We start from the raw sequence: 16,386 nt of genomic DNA, 5'->3' as shown, positions 1-16,386 counted from the left end.
GGATTACACAAACGACAAACACGCAGGCCGCACGGCTTTGCCTTTGAATTGTGGTGCTTGTCATGTCACCAGGGATTCCCCAGGCATGTCCTGGCTTGGCTCCAGCCTGACTGCAGAGGCATGATGGGTGTGTGAAGATGTGTGCTCTGCCCCATGAAATCCAGAGAATGTGCACACAGACCACGGAGTGGACACTGTGGGGTGGGGAGGGGATTCCAAGTGGGAGGAGACAGGGATGCATGAGGGAATGTCCCCTTCACATCTGCTCATGATGTGATGGCTTCTCATGGGCCTGCTGGTTAGGGTGTGGCTGAGGGGCGCCCAGGGACCCCCAAACTCGCACATTCGAAAAGGGTTCGGTCATCTGTGCACAAAAAGACAAAGCAGGCTCTCGGTGCGAAAGAGCCGTGATAGGATGAGTGTGCACGGAGGGAGAAGAAAAGGAAGGAGGATGGTTTCCCCATAGGACATTTGAAGTCACCTGTCCCCTCCAGGGCAAATGCCCAAACAGGGTCGACCCAAGGTGGGCCACTGAGGCCCAAAAGCCTGCCACAAGTTGAAGACACCTTCTGGTGGAGAACCATCAGAAAGGGGTTCTGAAGCAGGTCTCTGAAAGGTGGTACAAAAGGAGCAGCCACATGAGCTGACAGCCCCGTCTCACCCTGTGACTCTGCCAAGTGTCTCTGCATGTCTCTCCTCTATGGCCTCCGCCAGTTCCCCACCGCAGCAGGCCCAGGTTGCAAGTTGGCCATGGGCCTTCTCTGTGCCCACTTGCCCTCCAGGTCCCACAGCTTCCCCTGGCCGCGCCGCTCTGCCCCAGTTCTCAGAAGCCTCCGTCCTCGGGGCCAGGACAATGGCACCCACCCTACCAATGGAGATGTCTCTGTGACGTGCTCTCTGGTTTTTGGGTGTGAATCAAGACACTGAAAGTTTTAATTCTGTTCTTTAATGTCCTTGATAAATTATGACACTGTATAAAGTCTTCAAATCAGTCCTGTTTTCCAAAGCCCTGAATGGAGAGCGTGGACAATTTATGGGTGAACTCTCACTTCAGATTTTCCTTTGAAAAGAATTTATAGGCCTGTCTTGGTGTGAGTCCACCCTTAGGCGTCTTTGTGCCGAATCACTGGCCGTGTTGGCTCCTGCTTTTGTGAGGAGGTCAAAGCGCAGTTCTGCTCTGACATTTCTACCAGCTGGGTCAGCAGTTGTGTCACTGTGGAAGTCTGGAAGAAGGGTGACCTTGATTTCTAACCATAATAACAGGTTAAAAATGGTGCTTAGCCCTCTTGGCCATTTCTACTATGGAAATAACTGCTTTTTGTGTAAACTACTTAGAGCCTGGAAGGGGAAAAAGGCTCATAAGTGGAGTGAGGAATGGTTTGTTCCTGCCCAATAAAAACTCAGAAGCCCAAGCTCTAGCCATTATGACCACCACAGAATTATTCTGCAAGAGACATGGTCATTATGCAGAATTACTGTTGCATCATGTGTTTATAAACAGTCTCATTTTTTGAATCCCCAAATTCAGTAACTTTTGCAGACATATACTTCAATGCATGAAAAAATAAACTATTATTACCAGCCTTACCCCAAATGACAGCCATGAAGCCCAGAAGCTGATGATTCAGGCTGCTAAGGTGTTGCCTGATGGTCACATCTCCCACTGCTCTGTCTCCAGCTTTCCTCTCAATTGGAGCAGGTGACCCTAGATCACATTTATTCCTGCCCTTTTACTCCTAGGTTAAGGCCATCTCCTGTGACCTTGCACTAGCGCATGGTCTAGGCAGGATAAAAAATTCTACCTCTTTCATGAGGAACCATTGGAATCCAAATCATTATTTAATAAAATTCAAAGGATCATTATTAACATTATTTGTGATAATAGCTGCGTGAGTTAGAAGTGGGGTTTAACGGGAATAGAAATTGTAACCCCTAGCACTAGCTGTGTTGCTTTAGTCATTTAAAAATAGAACTTGAGACAGTTTGAGAATTAATTGCCGTAGCTTTTATAGGGTGCCTGGTACAGACAGTGCTTCCTTCTGGGAGTTGCGCTGGCTGCGCTGTCCCAGGCGGCTAGTCAGCTACTTCTCTGTGGAAGAAGCCAGAGTGACCCTTGCTTTTCACTGGAAACGTGCCCACGGGCAGCTCAGTGATACAAAACAGAATATTAAAATCAAAGGCCTCGTTTTAGAGTTTATCTTCATATGTCTACACACTCTTCCCAAAATCACACCTTCCAAACGCCATTCCACAGCTGCCCAGACTCAGATCCCCGCTTGTTTTTATTTTTTTAATTTTTCTTCTCTTCCTTGAACCCATATTCTCTCTTTCTTTAAAATGTTTATTTATTTGTGCAAACAAGAGCTGGGGTACAGGCCAGAGGTGCAGGGGGTGAGAGGATTCACCAGAGACAGAGTGGGGAGCAGAACACACAGATCTACTGATACACACTGCTGAGGATAGCAGCAGAGAGACAGGAGAGGTCTGCTGAGCCATGTGGGTCAGCTCCCTCGCTGGGGATCGAACTCAGGCCACAATCACTCAGTGGTGATTGTGCTGAGACTTCACCCCTAGGCCACTATGGAAGCCCCATTCCTGCCTGTTCTCACACCTTTCCTCCCATCCACCGGCCCACACTGTTTGTTGTGCCTTGAATGAAGGTCGGTCATGTCCTGTTGCACCATTCAGTCCCCCATGTGGAGGTCCGAGCCACCATCCTGTCACGTATGGAGCGTCTCTCAGAACTCCTGAGTCTCCCACTCAGTGCAAAATCCGTATGCTGGTCTCTGCCTTTCCTAGTCAGAAGCCAGTTCCGTGAGGTTAGGTGCTTTTGTCTGTCTGAGTCTCCTCTCAATCTTATCCCCAATGCCAGACACATAGTGGGCACTTTATGCTTGCTTTTGGAATTAAAAGCAAGGAGACCTTCTCAGTGACTATGCTTTATTGGCAATTGCAAAACATTCCATCCTGATGAGGCTAAATTCTGAACTCCTTCAACATATTTTCTTACCAGCTTTTTTTGGTTTCTTTATTCATTTATTTATTCGAAAAAATAATAAACCACCCTCACTCTGCTACTGTCAAAAGAAGAGATAAATTTCTAGACTATCCGCCACAGGTACATCAGTCAGGGAGGCCTTTTTCAGCCTACCAAGCCAGTGCTGTTCCTGGAACTGCCTAGGAGTGTCCACTGGGGTGGGCACATGAATAAGGAAGCAGCAAGGAATGCTTCATGTTCCTCGTAAATGTTATCTTTATTAAGACTGTCAAGAGATTGAGGAATTTTCTAGGAATTAAGGAAGAAAGGATTGTAGGCAGTGGAAGTTCCTGTGGGGCAGACCAGGGCCAAAGGCAGCAGGGTTCCCGCCACAGCTGTGGTGGCACAGGGGAGAGCACAGTCCCTGCATGTAAGCTGACCTGGGAGAGTCGGTTAGCACACATGGAATAACTGAAGAATAAGAGAAAAAAGTCCTGTATCATCGGTGTATGTGGAACCATGGGTTAAGTGCCATAAGAGCTGAGAACAAGGAAAGAACATGTGGGCTGGAACTGGAAAGAAAGGCTTAATTAAAGAATTTGGATTTGAACTATGCTTTTTAGAACATATTTGGTTTAGATTGATGGAGGGGAAAAAGCTCCCCTTTTGTGACATGACAAAAACATGGAGGGAGGAGTGAACTTATTTTTTTTAATATTTTATTTTATATAATTCTTACACCATTTTTCATTTTTGCAAAATGTATGCTTTTTCATTTTGGTTATATTCCTCATACAATTGCATCCCCCCTTATTTTGACCCTAGTCCTTCCTCTCCCCGCTCCTCCCCCCCACCCCCCGTAGTGTGTCTCTGGTCCATAGTTGCTTGTTGATTTTGATTTTTACTTTGTATTGATTAGTCTTTTTCCTGGTCCCTTATTTAGGTTTTCTAAATTCCTGCTATGAGTGAGACCATCCGGTATTTTTCTTTTTCTTTCTGGCTTATTTCGCTGAGCATGGTCCCTTTCATCTCCATCCATGTTGCTGCAAATTGCATGAGTTTATCTTTTTTGAATGCTGAGTAATATTCCATGGTGTATATGTACCACATCTTCTTGATCCAGTCATTTATTTTTGGACATTTGGGTTGTTTCCATAGTTTAGCTATTGTAAATACTGCTGCTATAAACATGCGGGTGCAGGTGCCCTTTGGAATTAATGTTTCTGTGTCCTTTGGGTAAATACCTAGGAGTGGAATTGCTGGATCATATGGAAACTCTATGTTTAGTAGCTCCAGAAATCTCCACACAGCTCTCCATAGTGGTTGGACCAGTTTGCACTCCCACCAGCAGTGCAGGAGAGTTCCTTTTTCTCCACATCCTCGCCAACATTTGTTGTTGCTAGTTTTTTTAATATGTGCCAGTCTCACTGGTGTGAGATGGTATCTCATAGTAGTTTTGATTTGCATTTCCCTGATTACAAGTGATGTTGAATGTTTTTTCATATGCCTGTTAGCCATTTGCATTTCCTCTTTGGAGAAGTTTCTTTTTAGCTCTTCTGTCCATTTTTTGACTGGATTATTTTGAAGATGAAGAAGTCTCTGAGTAGACAGGGATTGTTTAAAAGAGCAGTGGGAAGTGCCAATGACTGATTCAGAAGGGAAGATTTCAGTTGAATGTGATCTGATTTTTGAGAATTTTGTCCCTACTGTAAGTAAGATAGAACATCAGTTTTTTGGCAAGCAGAGTGACAGGTTAAGAGGGACATTCGAAGATGCCTTTGTCAGAAAAGGGGTACGTGGAGAATGGCCGTGGAGGCAGCAGTGAGACTCCCACTTCAGTGACCCATGGGAGGGAAGCTGTGTCTTGGCTGGTGTGACTGGAGCTGGTGTTGAAAGGAAATGCAGGAGACAACATGCTGGGATAATTAGATGCAAGAATCAGCAGGCCTTGGTGGAAAGAGAGAAGCCCAAATGTCAGATGTTGACATGAAATGCATATTCAGGCAGCAGACTAGTAGTTCACAGAGAGGGCTAATCAATCTGTGAAAGGGAGTAAAATCATGGCCAACACTTTATTCCTTGTGTTACATCAGGCAGGCCCACGTTTGTAGTGTCCCCCGTTGATTTTTGTGTATTTGTTGGCTCTGACAGACCAGGAATACAGGTGGGGGAGCTACCGCCTTGGCGCTCATAGGGGTCGGGGAGACCAGCCATCAGCCAGGCGGCGCATTAAACCAAATGGCAGGCACTGGTTTAAAGGACGTCTGTGTGGGATAGCAGAGCAGAGACAGGGGCCATGCAGGGAGTGGGGGGTGTTCTAAAGAAACTGGATTCCAGAACTCTCTGAGCAGGTGACAGCTGAAACCTGAAGAATGAGAAGAAGTGAGGTGTTCAGACCGAGGGCACAGCCATGGCCGCCATCCTGAGAGGGAGGGGGTGTTGGCTTGTTCCAGGCTTGCAGAGGAGGCCCGTGTCTCAGCCGGAGGAGGGGGTATGGTTGGCAGAAAAGCTGGAGAGGGTGTGTAGAACTTGTAGGTCATGGCAACATTCTTAATTCAGAGGGAAGCCTTTGAAAGATTTAAGAGGAGGTGCCTCCCTGGTGGCGCAAGGGGTTTAGAGGCAGCACTATGAGGCTATCTGCAGCCACTGAAGCACAAGTTCAATCCCTGGCTAGGGAGCTGACTCACAGGGTGCAGCAGACCTCTCCTGTCTCCTGGCTGCTCCCCTCAGCAGTGGATTTCAGTAGATCTGCCTGTTCTGCTCCCCACTTGGTCTCTGGTGAATCCTCTCACCCCCTGCATCTCTGGCCTGCGCCCCAGCTCTTGTATTGCATAAATAAATAAATCCTTAAAAAAAAAAAGTTTTAAGCAGAAGAAAAAGATGGTGCCAAAAGCAAGGAAGCTCCTGCCCCTTCCAAAGTCAAGGTGAAGCCAAAGCTAAACCTTTGAAGGCCAAGAAAGCAGTTCTGAAAGATTTCCAAGGCCACAAAAAAGAAAAGAAGATGCCAAATCCCCTGGAAAGAGCCCCCAGGAGGAACAGCCTGACCACCAGGCCATAGCCCCTGACTGCTGATCCAGCCAGGAAGAAGAGAGAATATCTCCTGGAACATTCCTTAGACTGTCCTCTGGGTGTTCTTTAGGACACCCCCCACTCCCTGAGTGGCCCTGTCTCTGCTCTGTTCTCCCACACGGACGTCCTTTAGACCAATGCCTGCCATCTTTGTTTAATGTGCCGCCTGGCTGATGGCTGGTCTCCTCAACACCTGTGAGCACCAAGGTGGGAGCTCCCCCACCCGTATTCCTGGCCTGTCAGAGCCAACAAACACACCTGCTCATGGGGACGTCACGGTCACCCAGTACCATGCTAACAGCTGTGAAGAATCCATGACACTGAGGGTCAAGGTCAGTCCTGCTGAGACCCAGTGGGAGGAGAAGGCGAGTGTCCCATCGGCTTCTGACTGGGACTCTCCAGAAGTTGCCGACAACACTGGGACCCTCTAGACTGACATCAGCTAATAATTCTAAATATATTGTTTTCCGCCATAGCATAAAAAAGGTTTAAGCAGAAGAGAAGCCTGCTATGACGCAGGCCACCTGGAGGGCCAAAGGTGAGCAGACAGACCAGTGAGAAGGTGATCGTGTGAACCCATATACGAGATGTGGGCTGGAACTAAGAACTGAGGATTAACGTTGAATGTTAATCATGACACACGAGAGAGGATGAACTGAAGTGGAGGTAGTGGGAGGGTGAAAGGTGGCGAGCAGGAGAATGAAGAACCAAGTTTACTTTCTTAGATATGTCCTTACCTCTAAGAATAATGTTGTGGGGGCATGCTTCAAAATTTAAGTTATTTTAAAACCGATAAGAAGTCAGACAAATTCTAGGAAATGCTAAGGGTAAAAACGATGTTCTGGGCAACCATATTCTATTTTGAGGTCAACTTTTAAGATTAGAATGAAAGGTAAGATGATTTAATTACCTGAAGCCACTAGAATACAATTTCCTTGGTAGAAATAAATTGGAATGTTGGGGCCGGGATTTGCCCGCACTTATCACTCAATCATCATGATGTCTGAGGCAAGGCCGATAAGCAGTCTGTGCTACAGCAATTTTGAGGTCCCAGAGCATGGCGTTAAGTCCTACGGAAAACATTCCTAGGAGTAAGGTTTCTCATAGTGACAAAAGACTCCTGTGTTTTACCATGAGTCTAGAGATGGAATTCAGCTGTGTCGTTTCTATGTTTAGTTTTTCTCTGCTGTGAACCAGCCACTGGGATTTTCATTGATGGCCTTTTTCTGTGGTGGAATTGCTGATGTGGTAACTGAAGGGGCAGGCGCCTGCTGCAAGCCCCCGCTGATCTAGTTAGCATCGCAGGTGATTGATTAGAGATGCTTCATCGATGGAAATGCTTAAATGATTAGGAATGCTTTCTTGATTAGAAATGCTTAGGAAATAAAGAAAAGGGCTAGAGTCATTTTGACATGAAGCCTCAGGCTTAAAGAAGAGGTCAGCCAGCAGATGGAGGCTGTGTGGACCGCAGAGCCTCCTGCAGGCCTCTAGCAGGGAGTTCAGAGTCTCTCTGTTGGATGTGATAGAAACTGGAACTTCAAGGGTGAGGGGGAAATTGTGTTTTTTTGTTGATTTGGTGATCTCATGAAAATATTATCTGAACTTGGAACTGAATAGGCTTGAAGAGGTGATGTGGAATTTGACAGGCGCATCTCCTGGGAGCTGTCGGCAGCCGTGGGGCTGGGTGTGGCGTTCTTGACCAGTGCCCTGTCCCCCAGCCTTGGCCTGTCTTGGAGAGTCTATATTGGATTTTGGAAACCCATTTTGAAGGAAAGCTAAGGTTCTTTCAGGCAACTTGAAAGGCAAAATAATCTTATAGGGTGACTTTCAACTCTGATTCTATCATTTCACTGCCTTTTTTTTTTTTTTTTTTCCTATGTCACTTTCTTAAAGGAAGGATGATTTTTCCAAAAGAGGTAATTCTGGTGTTGTGTGGCTGAAATGTCAGAAGGTGAAATTAAGAAATTACTTTGGGTTTTTGATTCTCTTCCTCTTCCCATCCATTTAAATTTATAAAAAGGAGCCTATCTCAGAATGTTAACATCGCTGCTCGTTTCTTCAAAATTTTCACACATATGTCTGTTTATTTTCTAAGATAAAATGCACTTCTTAGGGAAAAAAGCTTATGGAAGGCTTATGTTTGTACAATGAGAAATACATACACGGCAGAATTTTTGCATAAATGATGTTGTAGGCACCAAAGCAGTAAGGAGATCTTCTCATTACCCACGTAGCCACTGCAGTTGTGGGGGGATCCTTTCAGAACATCTAGAACTCAAGAGTCCTGTGCTGTGTAGAAGGGAGTTTGGTTGCCCCGGGGATGAGCTCTGCCTGCGAGTGAGGCAGCTTTTATCTTTCTTGGTAGTAGGAGGACACAGGCGGGGGTAGCGTGGATTTCACAGGTGCCGAAGTCCAGAGGGAGGAGGCTGGCCGCTGGGTAGACATATCTTCAAATCCGGAATTGCTTGTATTTTGAAATAAATACGCTTCCATACCTTTCTGCATACTTCTGGAAAGTTTGCAGTGACAGGTTTTTGATCTTCTGAAAACACTTGTGAAATTACCCCAAAATTGAAAGCAGGAAAGTGTCATGAAGTTCATGCCCTTAATATACATATTCTGGTCTCTTCTCCCTTCCCACCTGCTGACATGTTAGCCTATTTGGCACAGACTAGACTTTACAGAGCATCGGTCTGATTGATCACCAGAAATGCAAGTTTGCTGTGAATGTGTTTAACACTAGGTGAGATGATTATCAGAAAAATCCTTTTTTGTGACCATTTCAAGTATTTCTTTTTATAGGGAAGGGATGTAATAAGACTTGTCTGGACCTGTCCACTTTCAAGCTTCCAGCTCAGAATGATGCTGCCAATTTGTTTGCTTCCTGATCCCTTTCCTTGTCCTGAGTGATTTTAGCCTTACTCCTGGGAAATTGGCCTTGTTCTTTACATGGTACCGGAAGTGTAGCCTGATGTTTGTGAAAGATGTCCTTGTGTTGAGTGAGGCTTGTGTGTCAGTGTGGTGGTCGTGATAAAGAGGTGAAAAGGGGTGAAAAGACAAGGAAGTCATCTTGTGACATATATCTTAAATCCAGAAGCTTGAATATATCACATCTGCAAGGATCGTAGATGTTAGCAGGTTAAATATCCTTGAAAATCCATGATTGTGATATCAACTATTTCAACATACACAATAAAATTACTATAAAATATGGTCATAACTATTTTCTTACAGTGATTTTCCTGTGTACATGTCTGCATTTTTCTATCTTTATATTAATCACATTACTATATATGAGAAAAGACCAATCTATATGCACACTTGGATAGTCACAATCATGATTTTAAAAAATAAGCACAGCAAATGACTCAGTTTACTGGTCGAATAAGAAAACGATTCCGTGACACTTGCACAGAAGGAAAGGCAGGCCTTGCTCAGGGCCTGCGCGTCCCTGTGTTGGGTTGCTGCAGTGGGTGTTATGATTGGGAGAAGATGAGGCTCCACTCCCAAATTCAAGGCAGAGAGGGTTGTGGAGCCAGGAGCAGAGGGGGTAGAAAGTGGCTGAGAGGGAGCTTTAAGAGTAAGGGGGCTTTGGGCTCAGATGGCCCAGTCCAGTACTTGAGGCTGAACCTTCAGAGGGATCAGAAATCACCTGGACAGTTGAGGAGGAGAGGGATCCCGATCAGAGCCCAGGAGTGCAGGTCTGGAGGATGGGGGTTCTGACTAAACTGACTTAGCAGGATTCTTGTTAGAACTGGACTCTATGAGGAAGGACACAGGAGCCCAAGGGGTAGTCAGAAAGAGAGTTCAGAAGAACCTGACTAAAGTTTGGTCAAGAAGAAAATTTTTACCAATATACAGTATGGTTTTATTTCTTGCTTTTATCGTTTACGGTTTGATATGCCAAGTATGATCAGGAACATAACATCAGATTACACTGAAGTTCCTATAGGACAATTCTCTTTAAAGTGTGATGTTCAGAAAGTGCTTTGTCATAGAAGTGAAGATTCCAGACTTACTTATAAGCTCTCCAAATATGTAGGGAACTTGAAGCTATTACGATCTCTTGCTGAGAAATAGTTCTCCATTTCCTTGATGCCCTTGAATCACTTTCCTCCCCTTTTGGGTTGAGAGAAGACTCAGATCAGCAGGCACTTAAATAACACATGAACTTGCAGCGATTTACATCAATGTCATTTTATGACACCTGGGACAGACCCCTCTTTACTAACTTGAGCTTCAGATGATATAGTCGATCTGCGTGTGGTAGTCATATTGCATTAAGAAAGCCCTCTGTGAGCGCTTAGGACCCACAACAGTCAGGCACTCTCACTGGGTACCTCAGGACTCCACTGCTGTTTCTGTTCTCCAGGGCCATCTGCACCTCTGTTCTCTGTACTATGCAGGCAGAGCTCGAGGCCCAGTCAACGAGCTCACCCTGCCTCTCCCTGCTCCCTCCCGCCTCCAAGCCCCCTTATCAAGCACCTACTTATAGGGGCGAATGCAGGTCCAGTGTATTTTTAAAAGTGGCATATATATAGGTAGATTTTTCAATAATATTTTGGCAAAATTCCTTTGCTGGGGAATTCTGTCAACTTTTCATGGCCGTTGGGGGTTATAGAAGTGTATCCTTAGCAAAAGTTGTTTGGTAGAAGCTCATTCAACAAGCACCATGAATCCAGTGTGTACCTTCCTGTGGGCCTGCAACCTGGCCTGGCCACCCAGGATTTCCCTTTGTAGGGGGTGAGGGAGCCATCTTGTGAAACACTGTTTGAACTGCAGGCCAAGGGCTTGACCAAGAGGAAATTTGGTGATGTTAATGTCAAACCAGCTCTGACTTGCACAGTGAAATCGATGGCCTGATCTTGGTGTGTCTGTGGTTCCGTCCCGGGTGTGAGTCCACACTTGGGTGCAGATCTGAGACAAGCTGGGTTTGATGAAGAGCTTCTGTGTCCTGGAGCCCAAAGTCTTGCTCTAAGCAGTTGATATGATGGTTTCAACCTCAGCCTATTAACAGTGAGTAGCTGTTTCACCTGGAATCCTCCACATTAATAGGCCTCTCTTTCCACATTCAGGAAGTAGGAATAATTAGTTGTACTTAAAACTCACAGGGTTGTGAAAGTCTAAATTAATCTAGGAGAGGATTAGCACTGGATCTGACAAGTAGCCACAGAGAAGTGTTGCATAAATGATAATGTTGGCCAGTTTTATTACGGCTGGGAAAGAAAATAGTGAAGCGTCATTGCCGTCGCCAGTCTGCTGAAGTCCCGCTTCTTATGTTGCGGACCAGGCTGAGCTCCAGGACTCAGTGCTGGTGGGGATTGCTCCCTGTTTCCATTTTTGTTTTCTGAAAGCCACCCTCCCTGTACTGTGCCGCCCATCTACCTCTGCCAGGGGGCTGTAAATCAGAACTGTTCCTGCAGATATTTAAAATATAGACACATGGTCCTGTTCTCTCCCTGGGGAAGACCAGTAGTTCTGGGGTAGTTTTTTAGAAGTTTTCTGTATGATTGTGCTGGGCACCCTTTTGGTTTAAAACCAGTGATTGAGAAGAGCAATGGCCAACTTTGAGGGTAAAAGTTCTGAAATGAGTACATCTTTTTGTTTGAGAAAAAGAACTGGGGTGCAGGCCAGAGGTGGGTAGTAGGGGGTAGGAGGATTTACCAGAGACAGTGGGGAGCAGAACAGTCAGATCTGCTGAAATCCACTGCTGAGGGGAGCAGCGGGGAAACAGTAGAGGTCTGCTGTGCCCTGTGGGTTGCTCCCTGGCCAGGGATCAAACTCAGGCCATAGAGGTGATAGTGCTGAGACTCAATCCCTGGGCCACCATGGAGGTCCCATGAGTATATCTTTTCATGAAGATACTGTTTGTCTCTTAATGAACATCATGTTCTTCTGGGGCCATATTCCTTCTTCAGCATTTGGTTGGGCTACTTGCTATCTGGAAAAGCTGTGACTTTGACTATCTTTTTAAAAGACTAGATGGAGTTATCATTTCACTTTGATTTCTGGAAGACTTGTTCTTCCTCTTAGGTTGAGCATCATCTGAATATGTGTTCTTCTTTCTTACCCAACCTTTGCCTTTTACTCTAATGCCCCACAACATTTGTGTCCTTCTGTGTCTAAATGAATTCAAATTTTTTTTATTAAAATAATATTTTAATTGTTAGTTTCAGGGATGAATTTTTTTCCTCTTCCCTGTCTTTTATTGAGGTAGCATTAACTCGCAAAACTGTATGTGATCCAGAGAGACAGGTTCACACCTCCTCAAAGGCATGTGCACACACCATGCTCCCCACCAAGCCCCTCCCCTCGCCACCTCCACCGCAGTTAGGGGTGAATTTTTATTTATTTATTTATTTATTTATTTATTTATTTATTTATTTAATGCTTTGGATTTTTTTTTAAAGATTTATTTTTATTTATTTATACAAGCACTGGGTACAGTCAGAAGTGCGGGAGGGTGAGAAAATTCACCAGAGCCAGAGCGGGGAGCAGAGCAGGCAGAAGGACTGAAGTACACTGCTGAGGGGAGCAGTGGGCGGCAGGAGAGGTCTGTGCGCCATTGTGGACCCTCCTCCGGGGAGGAGGGTGGCCGGGAGCAGCCAGGAATCGAACCGGCACTGCAGAGGCTGCGGGCAGCTTCGCAACCCAGTGCTCAACCGCTGTGCCACCGGGGAGGCCCAGGGGTGAATTTTTAAATACACTTTGTACAGATCAAGAACTTTGCTTTTCGGGCCTCCCCGGTGGCACAAGGGCTTAAGACGCAGCCTATGAAGCTATCTGCAGCCACTGAAGCATGAGTTCGATCCCCGGCCAGGGTGGAGACCCACATGGCGCAGCAGACCTCTCCTGTCTCCCCGCTGCTCCCCTCAGCACTGGATTTCAGTGGACCCGCCTGTTCTGTTCCCCACTCTGTCTCTGATGAATCCTCTCAACCCCCCACACCTCTGGCCTGTACCCCAGTTCTTGTATGCATAAATAAGTAAATCTTAAAAAAAAACCTTTGTTTTTCTTGTCACTCCTGAATAAATGTGAAAGTGATACAAAAATATTAGTACAGTAGAACTATTTAGAGCTGAGTGTGTCTATTTAATTAAATATGAAATATTAATAAAACTCATAGATAGTTATTTCCAATTCACCCTATTTTTGTGAACATTGCTGTGGACAAAGCTACATGATATGTGTAAAGGAAGGAAGAAGGAGTAAAATAGAGTCTACTTTCCCAAGAAGTCTATCAAGAAGTGGGACAGGAGCATGTTGAAATGATCCATAATCTCTTTTGAGGAAAGAGAAAATGCTGTGGCTATTGAAAAAGGCAAGACTGGCAGAAAGGGTGGGGTGCGCTGTGTGATGGAAGTGGTGCGCGAGGAGAGCAGTAGGACAGAGAGGATCTCAGTCCATGAGATCTGGTGGATGACTGGCCAGTATCAAGGAACCAGAGGCATAGGGATAAAACATGCACAGAATCCAGAAAGTCTAGTTTGCTTTTGTCAGTGAGTGTTCCTTCCAAGAAAGCGATGAGGTGACAAGAAGTGGTGATTTGTATGCAAAGATCTTGGCACATGTCATGGTTTTAAAGCTACCGAGTCTCGAGATGGAAGCTGAACTTCAGAGAGGGAGCCATTGTGAGATGGGCTTGTGTGCAAAGAGATTATGTCAGGCTGCTTTGCTTCCTGAAGCAGTGGCCATGAGGCTGTTAAGAAACAGGGGAACCTCAACACTTAGGGTGGGGAGCTGCCAGAGTGGATGGAGAGAGCTACGAAGAGTGGTAGATGATAGCTGCGAGTTTCAGGAAGATATTTATTAAAAACATTTTTTATTAATTTTTTATATTGAAGTTCTGTTGGTTTCCAACACTAAATAGATTAGAGATATAGGATCACAGCTCTCCAGGTGTATCTTCCCACCAAAACACCACCAAAACACCCACTCTCTTCCACCATATTGTTTAGATGCCCAATGGAAATGCTTTAGGGCTGGAGTGATACTAAATTTCTTCTTCATTCCTTTTTTCCCCATCCTTTTAGATTTTTAGAGCTTTTTGTTGCATAATTTTAATTAAAAAATTATTGTTTTTAATTTCTGGATATCTTGTGTGCCGCTTTCCAAATAGAACACATACTTCCCATGAACTTGTTTTCGTTGGGAGTATGTTCTGCTCTGGGTGTTGATAGTGCTTGTTACTTAGCATTTGATTCATTCATGGGCCTTTTGTTTGGAGGCTTAGGTTGAGTAGAATGATTGATATTCACCTTTTTTCTCTCTTTTTACTCTTCACTCTTTGTTTATCCAGCCATTGTAGAAAGTCTTGACATGGTATGTTGACAGTTTTGTTCCCGGGTAGAGTTGTGTCAAGACTCTTCTGGGGTCTGTCCTGTGGTCACTGTGTAAAGGTGACAGGTTGAGAGTAGTTATGACCTTGGTCTCTTCAGCCTGGTTGGTTTGCTCTTGTATTTCAGAGATAGAAGTAAACATGGAATACCAATTTTCCAGCCTGGCTTTTTAAGTGCACAGTTTTAATGGGGATGTTTCTCACACACATATTTCCACCCTTGGCTTTTGCTGGAGTGTATCTTGTCCACTCCTGAACCTTCATTAATGTTTATAGAAAAGTTGGTCAATAGCAAAATTAGTTGATTTTATTAATCTGGAATTTTTTGAAGCAATATCCTGAGTCCTCAGTATCTAACACAGTGATTAGCATAGTGTCTATCGAGTAATTTTTCACTGACCAGAATGAAATCATCCTGGCTGCTATAGGGACATTTGCTTTTTCTTGTTTGTATATAGCTTAGCACTCTATGATCTAGAATTGATGAGAGAGAGAATAGTAAGCATGTTTTTTCTTATCTAAATGTTCTCTTCATGGGTTTTGGTAATAGTATAGACTTTTAGGTCTCGTCAAGTGGTTCTAGCTCCTTGTAAAATAATTTAACAAGAAGGCAAGACCGACAGCATCTGGACAAGGCTTTATTAGACTTAAGCTCGAGCAGGAGGAGGAAGTACTGAGCAGTGTTTCCAGACCGGCTCTTGGAAAAGGCTTTTCACGGAACTTGCCTGCAGGCTGAGGATGGGTGACACCGGCAGTGAGTCTGGGGCTCGGCCTTGCCGGGCCCCCACGGTGGGTCCACGCTTCCTCATCCATCATTTGCCTCCTTAGCATCTTACATCTCTACCCAGGGTTGTGTGTTTTAGCATGTTAATGAGACCTCAGTCCTGTCGGTCAGGGTTTTGACCATCTGCACATGTCGGCCTTCTGCCATCCCCCTCTTGGAGATGGTGAGACTATTTGTAGTTAGGCAATAGCCCTTTATCAGGATATCTGGCGCTTTTTGTCCGAGGTGGTACTACGGTGGCCAGGATGTGGTTGTTAATTGGTCTGGTAAGGTACAGCAAGTGGGATGTTAAAACAAGATGGTATTCAGCTCCTGCCAGCTGTGTTTTAGTCTGTCCAGGCAAGATGCTGGCCGCCCCTCTCCTGCTGCTCGTGATTTAATCCACCTGGGCTACCTGGTCCAGCTGCTTAGAATTTTGGTCAGAATTTCTTGTAGATGCTTTTAATTCTGGAAGGGTCTCTTTAAATGCAGTTTCAGCCTGCTGCTGCCTTTATCATCAATGCTGTCAATACATGTAACAAACTGCTGTGTTGTGGGCCACCCGTAGCATCTCCAGTCTGGAGTGTGTGTGCTTCAGCCATGAGTCCACACAGGTCTGCAATTATCCAAAAAAGGTTGCTCATTACTTATGAGTTTTGCCATTGTCATTTTTCAATGGAAGTGAACTTTTCTGTGCAACTTGGCCACTTAATGGGTGTAAGGTAAATGAGGCTTTTTCTGCCACTGGCCTCTGAGGCTATCACCTGCGGCCTGGATCATGTTAATACAGAAGGCGCTTGGGTGTGGCGCACTTGGCCTGATTGTGGACACCTGAAGCATGGGTGTGTGCATGTGTAAGTGTGCACACCTGATCCCAGAGGTGGGATAAACACTGTGGCAGTGGTGGCAGTGAGAGGATGAGCTGTGTGACACAGAAGAGGTGAAACCAGGAGACGACATGTGAAAGAGAATGCCAGAGAGAGCCCAGAAGAAGAGCAAGGATTTGTGGGGCCTGGGAGGCTTGGTTGCCTGCCGACCTCTTGGTCTCCTGGCCTCCAGGTCCCTCTGCCTGGCCTTCCTTGCCCTTCCTGCTGTTCTCTACGATAGGCTTTCTGGAAATATCACAAGTTGACTTGACCAGTAATGTATTGGAGGTTTATCAGTTTGTAGTTATCAATAATTGAAAGTTCCCAGTGCTAGGTATCTTCTTAAGTAATAACCAATATTTAAACAGCCAAG

The 16,386-nt window shown here is 45.3% G+C and overlaps 1 protein-coding gene across 2 annotated transcripts in view; it reads left to right on the top strand.

Moving 5' to 3' along the window:
- The window catches only part of KCNK2 (potassium two pore domain channel subfamily K member 2), an 89,547-nt gene that overhangs the window by 30,605 nt on the left and 42,556 nt on the right, over positions 1 to 16,386 (top strand). The gene's annotated exons all lie outside the window — the stretch shown is intronic.

Source organism: Talpa occidentalis, unplaced genomic scaffold (genome assembly GCF_014898055.3).
Source record: "Talpa occidentalis isolate TD23 unplaced genomic scaffold, MPIMG_talOcc4v2.1 talOcc4.8, whole genome shotgun sequence".
In the NCBI taxonomy this organism is placed as follows: Eukaryota; Metazoa; Chordata; class Mammalia; order Eulipotyphla; family Talpidae; genus Talpa; species Talpa occidentalis.
Note: the sequence above shows the minus strand (reverse complement) of the source record. Positions and strands in the feature narration are given on the sequence as shown.